Source organism: Balaenoptera musculus, chromosome 4 (assembly GCF_009873245.2).
Source record: "Balaenoptera musculus isolate JJ_BM4_2016_0621 chromosome 4, mBalMus1.pri.v3, whole genome shotgun sequence".
Lineage (NCBI taxonomy): Eukaryota > Metazoa > Chordata > Mammalia > Artiodactyla > Balaenopteridae > Balaenoptera > Balaenoptera musculus.
In genome coordinates, this window is record NC_045788.1 from 3,063,597 (window position 1) to 3,076,445 (window position 12,849).

The window sequence follows — 12,849 nt, forward strand, 5'->3', positions numbered from 1 at the left end:
CTCCCCTCCCCAACCCTGCAATCCCCCCCCCATCTAGTGACACCTCGGGGCCCCTCCGATGGTTGCCTAGGACCGCCGGGTGGCGCCGAGTAGACCCGCTTTTCAGGCCCCGGGCTGGGCCAGCCCCAGACCGCCCCGCAGGTCCGCTCTCCCCGCCACAGACCTCAGAACGCCGGGCTCCTTGCGGACACTGCCCACATCTCCTCCTTCTACACCTCCTCGGTGACTTCATCCAGTCCAAGAGCTCAGACACACCTGTGTGCTGAATCTGAGCTCCACGCTCCGACATCCAGCAGCCCGTTTGATTATGCCACCTTGACGTCCTTTAGGCAGCTCAAATTTAAGATGCAGACAGGCGTATGCATGTGTCAGAACTCGGCGAGTGCACGCTGAAGATTTGCGCATTTTGCCTTGTATGCAAATTTTACATCAAAAGGAAAAAGCTGGAAACAAATGACATGTGTGCTGAGGAATGAAGAGGGAAGTGCGTTGATGTCTGCAATTCAGATGCATTACAAAAGTAAGATGGGCTGAGGGATGGATGGATAGAAGTACAGTAAGATGGTAGTTGAGATGTTGTCTGTGGGTATTCACTGTAAATTAAAAGTCTTTCCCAGTTGCTTTTTGAAAATTTGCGGTGTAAAACGTTGAGGGACATGTAATGTGTGAGACTCTTTTACGTATGTACTATCTCTTCTCCCCCTGCCACCCCTCCCCCCATCACACACGTACACACACTGCCCCAACTCAATCTTTACTTTTTGGTAAATCTGCCAGTTCCTGAAGCCAACAAGTCAGGTTTCTCTACTCTCCTGTCTCTCCCCCTCTGTCTGTCTGTCTGTCTGTCTCTCTCTCTCTCTCTCTGCCTTTTATACCCCAGTTCAATCCGTGAACAGATATGAGCTATTCTCCCTTCAGTCTTTGTGCTTCTCACCATCAGCATTGCTATTACTCTAGATCAAACCATCGTCATCTCTTGCCTGGGCTACTGTAATAGTTCCCTAACAGGGGAATTACTCCTGTATCCACCTATAGGCACTTCTCCCCAGTTAGAGTGTTGTTTTTTACATGTAAATGAGGTCTAATTCCTCTGCTCAAAACCCTCCAATAGCTTCCTATTGCTTTTTTTGAAAAAGCCAGTGCCTTAAGCTGCTCTGCAAAGGCCTGCACAAACTCTGGGCCCTGCTTCTCTCCAGGCTCTCCAGCACCCTCTACACAGCTCTCTGCACAATGTGGTCCTCTTTCCTTCCCTACCTCAGGGCTTTATCACCCTCTGTGATGCTGGAGCAAGGCTTCCCCGGGCTACACTTTGTAGCTTGCTTTTTTATTTTATGTGCCAACCACCATCTGCTTCCGCACGGGTAAAATGAGGCAAATGTGAACAGTGTAGAAGGCAGAAGTCATAAAGAGGACACCATTCTAAAAAGGCCATGCCAGATGGTTCCCTCAGTGTCCTCGGGGCGTGGGTTCCAGGACGTCTGTGGATACCAAAATCCACGGATGCTCAAGCCCCTCATATAAAATGGTGTAGTATTTGCATATAACCTATGGACATCCTCCCGTATACTTTAAGTCATCTCTAGATTACTTATAATACCTAATACAATGTAAATGCTACGGAAGTAGTTTCCAGCACTCTGGTGGAAACTTTACGGAATTTTCTTTCCGAATACTTTCGCTCTGAGGTTGGTTGAATCCGTGGTTGTGGAACCTGCGGATCCAGAGGGCCAACCGTATAGCCTTGTGACTTGCTTCCTACAACCTTCTGAGCAAAAGCTCTAACAGCATGCTGTACCGTGCTCTCTTCGCCCTTTGCCATGGGCACCTGGCAGTGTTGCAGGTAGTGGCTATTCCAATAGCCTGGTTTCTGGAGTGAGGACCGTGACCAACCCTCAATGAACATGTAGTACAGAATTTCGATCCGTAGCTGGTTGAATCCACAGATGTGGAACCCGTATATACAGAGGGCCAACTATGTATGATATTCTGGAAAAGGCTAAACTATGGCGACAGTAAAGATATCATTGGTTTCCAGAGGTTGGGGTGGAGGGAGGGATGAAAAGGCAGAGCACAGAAGATTTTTAGGGCGGGGAAACTGTTCTGTATGATACTACAATGGGGATACATGTCAAAGATACAATACCCAGAGCGAACCCTAAGATAAGCTATGGACCTTGGGTGATGACGATGTGTCAGTGTAGGTTTGCCAGTGGCAACAAATGTACCACTGTGGTGAGGGATGTTGATAGTGGGGGGAGGCTCTGTGTGTCTTGGGGGACAGAATGTATATGGGAGCTCTGTACTTGCCATTCAGGTTTGCTGTGAACCTAAAACTGCTCTAAAAAGTAAAGTCTATCTTAGAGAGAGAGAGAGAAGATACTGCCATTTAAATTTGAAAAAGGAGAAGAGTGGAAGTAAACATAAGCCATGGCACAGGAAGTAAGCCCCTCTCTTCCACGATAATGCGTGTGAAAGAAAATTCGTGTCTATGGGCCTCACGCCTCTTAAAGGCCTCCTCCATCCTGTGAGGCTTTGTGGGTAACTATCAGAGACTCCAAAGCTACAGCCCAGGTCAGTCACCAGCCACACCACTGGCCACTGGAAACGCGTGGGTCTCCTCCGTGCCAGAGGAGGACGCTGAGCGGCATCCGGGTTGGACGGTCCCCAGAGTGCCCCCAGCTGCAGTGGAAATTGCCTTTTGCTGCTGTCATTCTAAGGAGCCTCCACTGTTACCCCTATGGAACCTATGGCTCAGTCCATAGGAAGTCTCAGGCCATCGACAGCCGGTCTCTACCTACTCCTTCCTCTTTCCTCTGACCAAAATAATAACTCTGTTGAATGAAGTGACCGTGTCCTCAAAAGTCATCTGCTAGAAAATGCAAGTTTCCTGGGAAAGCTACTGACACCAGGGCCCTGGGATACTGAGCACGGGACAGCTCAATCTGGATGCGGATAAAGGAGGGGAGAGCTTCAACATTAGAGTCCTCTAATCCCAAACTCGAGTACAGCAGGCCAAGTGGGGCCCTTCCGTATGAGGACCTGGATGAAGGAGGGACATGGGGAGAAAGAGAAAGGAAAAAAGATGGAGTTTCCTTAAAGTTAAGGCCAATTAAAAATGTCTAAGGTTATTCCCCATTCTAAACTGTTCTAACGGACCCTGCTAGTTCCCGGTACCACGTAACCTTCCACTTCAACTTTGCCTTCTCTGTGCCCTAGACCAGCAGTTCTCAAACATTTCCAGCTCAGAATCACTTTACACTCTTAACATTATTGAAGACCACAGAGTGCTTTTTTCATGGACTATATTTATCCATATCCACCTATTAGAAATGAAAATAGAGAAATGTTTAAAGCACAAGCACAAGGAATTCCCTAGCGGCCCAGTGGTTAAGACTCTGCACTTTCACTGCCGAGGACCCGGGTTCAATCCCTGGTTGGGGAACTAAGATCCCACAAGCGAAGACGTGCAGCGCGGCCAAATAAATAAATAAATGAAATGAAATGAAAAAAAAAAAACACACAAGCACACACATCATATATGTCACAGAGCAGCAACATTATCACATGTCAACAGACAGCTTTGGCGGTTTCCTCTGCCCACAGCAAATAGCAATTGCTGTTCAACCTCATGCTATTTGCGATGGACCGTCTTCCAGGCTCTTTTTTTTTTCTTTACTGCTCTGGTCATAGTACTAGCTTCTGTATCATCGCCCAATCATGCCTTTATTGTAAGCAAAAATTTTTCTATACTTATTTTTTTAACTAGAAAAGTAATTTAATTATATCATACATAAAAAACATTTCAACTTTATCACCAATGATGACTTACGTAGGTATCACTGTGTCAATCACGTCTTCTCATTTAATATCTTCATAAAATATTCAGTTAAACACAGTGAAATATTATATCCGTGCATAGAAAAAAAAAGTCATTCAAACTGAATTAATCCATTGACACCATCAAGATGAGTGATCTGTTTACATGTAATACTAGAAACGAGGCACACATCTTTTTTTTTTTTTTTTTTTTGGCTGCTTTGGGTCTTCGTTGCTGTGCGCGGGCTTTCTCTAGTTGCGGTGAGCGGGAGCTACTCTTCATTGCAGTGTGCGGGCTTCTCACTGCGGTGGCTTCTCTTATTGCGGAGCACAGGCTCTAGGCCTGCGGGCTTCAGTAGTTGTGGCACGTGGGCTCAGTAGTTGTGGCTCGCGGGCTCTAGAGCGCATGCTCAGTAGTTGTGGCACACAGGCTTAGTTGCTCCGCGGCATGTGGGATCTTCCCGGACCAGGGCTCGAACCCGTGTTCCCTGCATTGGCAGGTGGATTCTTAACCACTGCACCACCAGGGAAGCCCACAAGGCACACATCTTAACACACTCCAAGGCAGTGATAATATCTTATGAGATGCAATAAAGCGAAATATAGTCTACCAAAACAAATTGTGTTGAACAGAAAAATACTTTATACTGTTCCCGTTCTTAAATTTAAATTAGTTAAAATTAACTGAAATGTAAAATTTAGTCCCTCAGTGACACTCACTATGTTTCAGGGGTCAGAGTCACATGTAACTAATGGTAACCGTATTCATCATTACAGATTTAGAGACTTTTGTACTCTTCCTGAGTCACTGTGATAAATTATTATTCTAGGAATTTCTCCCTGATGTTTAAGTTTTCAAATTTATTGGAATAAAGTTGTTTAATTCTCTTATCATCTCTTTAATCTCTATCAATTCTGTAGTTTCTCATTCTTAATTCTGTTTATTTGTGCTTTTTTACCCCTTAATTAGTCCTACTAGAGGTGTATCTACTTTAGGAGCTGTTTCAAAGGCTCGATTTTTGGCTTTATTCATTCACTGTACAGTATTTGTCTTCAGTTCTAGTGATTTCTGCTCTTTGCCTCGATTGCCCTCCTTCTGTTCTCTTTTAATCTGATTTTTCTAACTTCTTAACTTGGACCTGTATCTCATTAAGTTTGCTTCGGCTGGCCAGAGCCCATTTTTCCCGTTAGTGACTAAGGACCCCTCACTGATGCTGCTTTAACATCCTCTCCTCTTATAGGGAGTATTCCAGTTACTACTGCAGTGTAACAAAACCCCTGGGAACTCAGTGGCTTTGAATGGAGCAATCATTTTATTACCTCTGATGGTTTCTGTGGGTCAGGAGTTGCTCCTGTCTGGGCATTTCTAGCTCAGAGTCTCTCATTAATGGCAATCAGACAGTAGGCAGAGCCCAAATAGCAGGAGCTGGAGCTCTGAGGGTCAACCCGGCCTTTCTCTCTCTTCAGGTAGTTACAGGGCTTCGGCACACGGTCTGCAGGGCAGCACAGGGCTCCAGTGCAAGTGTTCCAGGAAACAAGGCAGAAGCTGCATCACCTTTTCTGACCGAGCCTCAGAAGTCACACTATGACAGCAATTTTGCTGTATTCTTGGTTACAAAGGAAGTCAGATGTGAGGGGAGGGTCCACAGACCCCCTGTCTTCCTAAGAGGAGCATCAAGGTCCTATTGTGAATAGCATGTGAGAGGGAAAATATTGTGCAGCTACTGTTGTTGAAACAGGGAACAATTTTAAAGGACACACCTTGACTTGAGGACCACATTACAGTGTCCGTTTTAAGATGTTGTATTTCTCGAAGTGAACATTTTTACCCCCTCGACCCGGCGGCACTTCCTAAGGCTTAGTATAAGGAGAAAGAATGCTCCAGAGAAAGGAATGAATCAGACAAAAAGAGGGCACAGATAGGCTCCCACTCCACATGATGGTTCAGTTTTTGAGGTTCAGCTCTGTGGTGCTGAAGGTCAGTGGGAGGACCTCTCAAATACAGAGCCAGTCTCTTGCCTCTTCTGAGTCCTTTATTGTCCACCATCAATAATATCTGACGGCACTGGAATGGGACAGCTCCCTCGGAGAAGAATCTAGTAGGGAAAGGGTTATGTCTACATGTAATGAGTGCAATCTATACAACATTACAGAAAAATCCAAGACCATTCACAACAGAAACCATCTGGCCAAGATGCCTCATTGAATAGAGTGGAAAAATATCTAATGTCGTCTGGACACCCTAGTTGAATTTTGTTAAGTGCTCCATTGATTTAATAACATACTAAGCAAATTTGAAAAGAAAATAAGAATGGAAAGAAGAAAAAGTTGCATGGCAGTTTAATAAATAAAAAGGCTATAAGAAATGCCTGATCATCTTCAAGACTCTGTATCATAGTTTGAAAAGAAAAAAGCCTACAATAGGGGGGTGGGGGAGGGATGGATTGGGAGTTTGGGATCAGCAGATGCAAACTACTACATATAGAATGGATAAACAACAAGGTCCTACTGTATAGCACAGGGAACTATATTCAATGTCCTGGGATAAAGCATAATGGAAAAGCATGTAAAAAAGAATGTGTCTATGTTTAAAACTGAGTCACTTTGCTGTACAGCAGAAATTAACACAGCATTGTAAGTCAACTATACTTCACTGAAAAATAAATTAAAAAATAAAATAACAGAAAAAAAACCCTACGGTAATTTTTCCTGGGTTTGGGGTGAAGAAAACAAAAACATCAAGTACAAAACCTAGCTCTAACAACAGGGCATGTTATCTCACAAGAGGAACAATACATATTGCTGACCCTCTCACTGATTTTCCCATCTAATCTTCCTATTTATTCTTTTGAAAACTTCTCTAGCTGAGCATCCCTCCCAGCAGTGGCATCTGCCCTGGTGTGACTCCATTAACTAACCATTCTCCTAAGTTCTCCAACCCAAATTCTCACCAACACTCAGAGGGCCCTTAGAGGCTGAGGTGTCTCCTTTTCCAGCAATCAACTTCTCTCCCCTCAACCTCAGATTATCAGCAGTTCTTCTCAGCTGGTGGATTCTTCAGGGCTTCCCTCCCTCCCGAGGAAGTTAATCTGGACCAGTGGTTATCGCAGTGTGGTCCCTGAATCAGTAGCATCAGCATCAATGTTAGATGCTGTTAGAAATGCAACCTCTTGAGTACCACCTCAGACATAGAGAATCAGACACTCTGCAGGTGTTGCCAGCAATCTGTAGTTTAAGAAACCCTCCAGGTGATTCTGGTGCATTCGAGTTTGAGAACACTGGCTTGGAAACCGGTAGCATCTACCACCAGAGAATTGATCAGCCCATGTTGATTATAACCCATGTTATAAGTGTATAGGGCTAGAGGCTGTCTCCTCCCAGGTTATCTGCACCACGCCTCCAGTGAGCAGGATCTCTGCCCCGTAATACGTGTGTGTAATATGACAGTATAAAATTCTAAATGCAAAGAACTCTTCGTATTAATTCATGCAAGAATTCTTTGCATTAATGCAAAGCCCGCAATGACTGGCCTTCTGATTTCAGTTCCTCCTTCAGAGCTGGATGCATTTCTGCCCACAGACTATAGGAGAAACCTGCTATTCTCATTAATTGGTTATGCTTATCACCAATGAGCCTTTACCAATTATTTATAAATTTATCTACATTCTAAGAAAATTAATTTATCTCTAAGGTTTAGATCCTTCTCCTTTCTGACTGTGTAGGAAAAACAGAATGTTTTAATAGTGGTAAGAATAGTATGATCATTTAAATCTCAGTCAATATCCAGGGCCATCTCTTTGCTTCTAAATTCATGTAAAAACTCACTCTTCCTTCTCATGAAACAGTTCTATATTGGAAAGAAAGAAAATTGGAGACGAAATTCCTCACCTCTTAACTCACCGACTGCATACCGGTTCGTTTTGTGTCTGGATTCCATTTTTTTCTATTCTAAATTTTTATTATTTTTTAATTGAAGTACAGTTGATCCAATTCCATTGTTTTAAGGCAATGCAGATAAGTACTGGGAGGTCCAAAGACTTTATAATCTGTGACTAACATATTGGGCTTTTGGACTAGCATTGGTCTTTTATGTATGGGAAGAGAGTCTTAGGAGAGAATTTTAGAAAAGAGGACAAATGTAATTTCTTCAGATCGAGCCAGGAGGCACGTTGCTCTTCTGCTACCTCACTATTCGAAGTGTGGGCCTGGATTAGCAGCCCTGGTAACACCTGGGATCCAGTAATAAGTGTAGCATCTCAATCTCCACGGCAGAGTTATTGAATCAGGACCTGCATGCGAACAAGGGCTCCAGGTGACTTGTACGCACAGTGAAGTTTGAGAAGCCCCGCTCTACTCTGCTGGAAGACAGAGGCTTTGCAGCAGGAGTGCTCTCTGGAGGGACGTGGTAAGCAGCCTTCTGAATGGTCCCCAGCGATCCCCACCTCCTGGTATTTACCCCCTGTGTAATCCCCTCCCCTTGAGTGTGAACTGGATGTAGTAACTTGCTTCTAAAAATAGCATATGGGGGAGGGACAGATTGGGAATTTGGGATTAACATACACACACTACTGTATATAAAATAGATAACCAACAAGGGCCTACTGTATAGCACAGGGAACTCTACTCAATATCTTGTAATAACATATAATGGAAAAGAATGTAAAAAAAGAATATATATACTTATATATATATATATATGTATAGCTGAATCACTTTGCTGTACACCTGAAACTAATACAACGTTGTAAATCAGCTATAGTCCAATATAAAATAAAAATTAAAAAAATAAAAATAGAATATGGCACAGTGATGGACGCCACTTCTGACTCCCTCTTTCCAGCTCTTCTTACCTGCTCACCCTGATAAAGCAAACAGCAGTGTTAGGAGCTGCCCTGTGGAGAGACTCATGTGGTAACTTGTTGGCCGAAGAACAACAGGCAACAAGGAACTGCATCCTGCCAACAAGCAGTGCGTGAGGTCAGAGGGGATCTTTTCCCGGAGTTGAGCCCTGAGCTAACTTCAGCCACACCCAGCACCTTGATTGCAGCCCGTGGAGATCCCGAAGCAGAGAACCCAGCTAAGCTGTGTGCTGACCCGAGGAAATGCGAGATAATAAAAGTTGATGTCTTAAGCCAGTACGTTTTAGGGTAATTAGTTACTCAGCAGTTGATGACTATGACTAATAAAAGGGGCGATCAGCAGATCAAGGACACTGAAAATTCAAACATGTCCAGATTCCCCTGAAGTCACAGGGACCTAACAGACCGGTAGATAAATAAGCACCGCCTACTAGAGCCAACACCTGGGAAGAAGGAGATTTTCTTTGAGTGAGTAGTGAAACTGAAAACAGTGGGATTGGTTGAAAGTCTACATAAGTGAAGCAGTAGCTCCCGCCTAGGTCCCACCCAACAGTGAAGCTTTATACTATACTCAGTGCAGCTCCCTAGAGCTGCCCAACACACACACACACACATACACACACACACACACACACACACACACAGTGTCCAGTCAGCTTTCTAATGCGTCACTCAAATATAAACAGATAGCAGTGGATCACTAGACTTTTGAGGGAAGATTCTACCATATGGAAAGAAAATAGGAACTAAGAAACAATACAAGGAGCAAGAAAGGTACTCTTTATTTTTGGAGAAGTGAGAGAAGATAGAGCATCCATGAAACCAGGATGTTACAAAAAAGGAACACAAAACAAGTAAGAATTCTTGGACAGTAAAGACAATATACAAAATAAAAATGTATTGGAAAAATTAGAAGGCAAAGAAACCATTAAGCAGAACAGAAAGACAAAAGATGGACATTACAAGCATTTTTTTTTTTTTTTTGGCTCTGCCGCATGGCATGCAGGATCTTAGTTCCCTGACCAGGGATCGAACCCGTGCCCCTGCAGTGGAAGCGTGGAATGTAACCACTGGACCACCAGGGAATTCCCACAGCAATTTTAAAAAAAACTTAAAGATTAATCCAAGAGATGTAGTAGGAGTTCTGGAAAGAAATAATTCAAGAGAATTTTTCCTGAAAGGGTTTCCAGATTAGAATATTCACAGATTATCTGGCACAAGTAATGAAAAAAAAAAATTATCTTCAAGGCATGTCATGGTGAAATTTTGAAACATCAGGGACCAAGAAAGGATCATAAAAACATCCAGAAAGAAAGATCAGATCACATGCAGTACATAGAAATCAGACTATCATCAGACACCTGATGAATGAATGCCTTCAAATTTTTGAAATAAAAATAATTTACCCTAAATTTCAAAACTCAGCTGAACCATCAGTCAAGTGCAAGGGTAGGATAAAGATATTTTAAGACAGGAAAATTTTCCAAAAATTCCCCTTCTATACACCTTCTCTTAGAAGGTTACTTAGGTGATGTAACGTAGATTAGGAGGATGGAGGGAGGAGAAGTGTACGTGTTGGGGGGCGGGCAGGAGAGGGCAGCAATAGAGCCACACATGTCAAGGTACGGGAGGGAGGGATGCTTTTGATAGAGAAATGTTGTTTATTTAAATTCTCATCTTCCATAATAGAAAGTCGATAGATAATACCTAAAACTTATGAGTAAAAGAAATAGCGTTTTAAGGACACCACTTAGAAATACCAAGGAGATACTGAAAGAGTTAAAGCTGGGGACTGAAGGATGGGGAAGGGTAGGTAGGGCAGGGTACCCCTGTTATTCGTCATAAGCCTTGTAGTACCATTTGATTTTTTTTTAAATCAGTCATCAGTTTTATCCATTTGATTTCTTAAAATATGTGAATTCATTGGTTTGACGAAAATAAAAATTGCTTTAAAAACAAAAACTGTCCGTTAGCAGATGTAAGCTATTATATATGGAATGGATAAACAACAAGGTCCTACTGTATATCACAGAGAACTATATTCAGTATCCTGTGATAAACCATAATGGAAAAGGATATAAGAAAAGAATATATACATATATACGTATAATTGAATCACTTCGCTGTACAGCAGAAATTAACACAACATTGTAAACCATCTATACTTAAACAAAAAACTGTCCAATTCCCCTTAAACACCACAATCTTCCAAGATAATAAGTAAAGAATATAGACAGCTGAATTACAGAAGAGCTGTTATTAGGCGTTTGAGTTGCTTTCTCACTGTCCCCATTTCTGGTCAGGGTATCACCGGTGAAAATCAGTGATTAAAAAATTCTTCGAAATTAAAAGAATAAAGAATACTTTGAAACTATAATTCCATTTCTGGCACTCAATCCAAGCAAAATAATCCTAATAATAGAAAAATCTTTATGTGAAATGATATATAGCACTGTTTATATATTACTATAAAATTGGCAAATCCTTAACTGCCCAAACATAAGAAAGCGTGAGTAAATTCTCCTCAGCCTTTAAAAAGAAAGTTTATGAAGATGAGGTAGTAACATGAAAATGTCGATAATCTACTGTTAAGTGACAAAGTCAGTGTGAAAAATTGCATATAAAGTAGGATTACAACTATTTTAAAAATATCTGTGCATAAAGAAAGGTTGGGAGAATATATCAAAAGGTTTACAATGGTTTTGTTTCAACGGTGATTTTATGAATAATTTTTTTTCTTTATACTTTGTACATTTTCAAAAACATTTCAAAATTTTTATGTTAGTATTATAACAAAAAATACTTGAAAATATGAATTAAAATTAATTTTTATATTTTAGAAACTTTGGAGCTTACCATTTTGATTTTGTCAACTTAGCCTTAAAAAAACACATGGGATTTTTTTTAAAAATTTTTTATTGGAGTATAGTTGATTAACAATGTTGTGTTAGTTTCAGGTGTACAACAAAGTGAATCAGTTATACATATACATCTATCCACTCTTTTTTAGATTCTTTTCCCATATAGGTCATTACAGAGTATTAAGTAGAGTTTCACTGTGCTATACAGTAGGTCCTTATTAGTTATCTATTTTGTATATAGTAATAAAACCCATGGGATTTAAAAAATTTTTTTACTGGAGTATAGTTGATTCACAATGCTGTGTTAGTTTCAGGTGTACAGCAAGGTGAATCAGTTATATATGTACATATATAAATATATACATTCTTTTTTTTTTTTCAGATTCTTTTCCCATATAGGCCATAATAGAGTATTGAGTAGAGTTCCCTGTGCTACACAGCAGGTTCCTATTAGTTATCTATTTTATATATAGTAGTGTGTATATGTCAGTCCCAAACTCCCATTTCATCCCTCCCTCCCCACCCCTTCTCCTTTGGTAACCGTAAGTTTGTCTTTCACGTCTGTGAGTCTATCTCTGTTCTGTAAATAAGTTCATCCGTATCATTTAGTTTAGATTCCACATATGAGTGACATCACATGATATTCATCTTTCTCTGTCTGACTCATTTCATCCAACACGATCCCATGGGATTTTTTAATGGCAGTCATTTCAAACCCATAAATAGTTGATTCTTTGACAAGCTTATGAATACATTTTAGTCAAAATCATCCCAACATTGATAAATTTTCAGCAAGAAACTATTAACTAGAGAAATCCATTAGGCCAACTTGACTTGAAAAATTTATTGCTGAACTAATCAGTAATTGATCAATTTTGTGTATGGCAAAGTTAAGCTGTTTCAAATAGCTCCCATTTTCACTTTGGTTTGCTGGAACTATTTTCATAAAAATCAGATTTCTCCCTCAAAATCTTATACAAAAGAGTTGATTCATTGATCATTTTTTTTTTTGGACAACCAGAGCTTCAACTATTAAGATTTCTGTCAATGACTTATTTTGTCCAAGTCCTTCTGCCTTATCGAATTTTGCAGATTTTCATTTTGCCAAGATTTATTTTTATTTATTTATTTATGGCTGTGTTGGGTCTCCGTTTTTCTGTGTGAGGGCTTTCTCTAGCTGTGGCAAGCGGGGGCCACTCTTCATCGCAGTGCGCGGGCCTCTCACTATCACGGCCTCTCTTGTTGCGGAGCACAGGCTCCAGACACGCAGGCTCAGTAATTGTGGCTCACGGGCCCAGCTGCTCCGCGGCATG

The 12,849-nt window shown here is 41.4% G+C and overlaps 1 protein-coding gene across 1 annotated transcript in view; it reads left to right on the forward strand.

Annotated features, from left to right (window-relative positions):
* The first annotated feature begins 312 nt into the window (after positions 1–312).
* NKIRAS1 (NFKB inhibitor interacting Ras like 1) overlaps positions 313–12,849 on the forward strand; it is a 65,566-nt gene continuing 53,029 nt past the window's right edge. The window contains exon 1 of the mRNA XM_036850303.1: positions 313–520. The gene's annotated coding sequence lies outside the window, so the exon portion shown is untranslated. The remainder of the gene's footprint in view (positions 521–12,849) is intronic.